The sequence below is a fragment of the Silene latifolia genome, chromosome Y (genome assembly GCF_048544455.1).
Source record: "Silene latifolia isolate original U9 population chromosome Y, ASM4854445v1, whole genome shotgun sequence".
NCBI lineage: Eukaryota > Viridiplantae > Streptophyta > Magnoliopsida > Caryophyllales > Caryophyllaceae > Silene > Silene latifolia.
In genome coordinates this window covers 227406454-227407622 of record NC_133538.1, presented here as the reverse complement: position 1 = coordinate 227407622, position 1169 = coordinate 227406454, and the positions used below count along the sequence as shown (strand labels likewise).

At 29.8% G+C, this 1169-nt stretch overlaps 1 non-coding gene across 1 annotated transcript; it reads left to right on the top strand.

Moving 5' to 3' along the window:
- The first annotated feature begins 869 nt into the window (after positions 1-869).
- TRNAK-CUU (transfer RNA lysine (anticodon CUU)) lies at positions 870-942 on the top strand. Its single transcript has one exon. It is a non-coding gene; the product is annotated as a tRNA-Lys (tRNA).
- Positions 943-1169: the final 227 nt, after the last annotated feature.

Below are 1169 nucleotides of genomic sequence, written 5' to 3'. Positions count from 1 at the left end.
AGCTCCCAAAAACGACACCCAATAGTACAGGTCACCCTTATTCCGACTACCCAAATCAGAGGACAACACCGTCCCCAAAACAATCTATTTCAGGCACTAACATAAGACGAAAATTTACCATACACGTGAGACAAGTAAAGAACCAAACTTTATCAGAAACAAGATATATAAAATGACACAACAAGATGGAGTTTCGACATTTGTCGAGTAACCTATCACCGTTACCTTAACTCCTTGAATTTCCGAGTAAAAACATCAAAAACGGGAGTCTCTCATCAGTCTTCAGCTAAAAAGAGGGAAAGCGAGTCGATTAAGACAAGAAACAGAGTTGTCATTTAAGACGGCATTTTGAAACCTCAACAAGATTGAGACTTTCTTACCTTGGAAGAAAGAGGAAGGTGAGAGGAAGAGAATGGTGTGAAAATTAGAGAATTTGGTCGAGAATTGGGGAAGAAATCTAGGCTTGAAAGGTCGACTAAAATGGAGGTGTACGGCTATGTGTTTTGTTATTGTTGCTGCTGTCTCATTCGAAAGAGAAGAAGAAAAAGGAAGGAGAGATGAAGGGGGTGGGGGTACACGTGAATAACAACAATAATTTAAGTAGTACAAATAATAATAATAATAATAATAATAATAATAATAATAATAATAATAATAATAATAATAATAATAATAATAATAATAATAATAATAATAATAATAATAATAATAATAATAATAATAATAATAATAATAATAATAATAATAATAATAATAATAATAATAACAATAATATAAGTAGTACCAAAGTTGTAGTAGCTCAATGGTAAATCAACTTTCGGATTATGAAATGATTCCAGGTTCGAATCCTGGCTACAACAATTTAAGAAGCCTGTCTAGCTCAGTTGGTAGAGCGCAAGGCTCTTAACCTTGTGGTCGTGGGTTCGAGCCCCACGGTGGGCGTTCATTTCTATTTTTGTCTCTCGGCTCCCCACCAATTTCATGTAAACTTTTATTTTTCTTTTAATGAAAGCTGCGCGCATAATAATAATAATAATAATAATAATAATAATAATAATAATAATAATAATAATAATAATAATAATAATAATAATAATAATAATAATAATAATAATAATAATAATAATAATAATAATAATAATAATAATAATAATAATAATAATAATAAT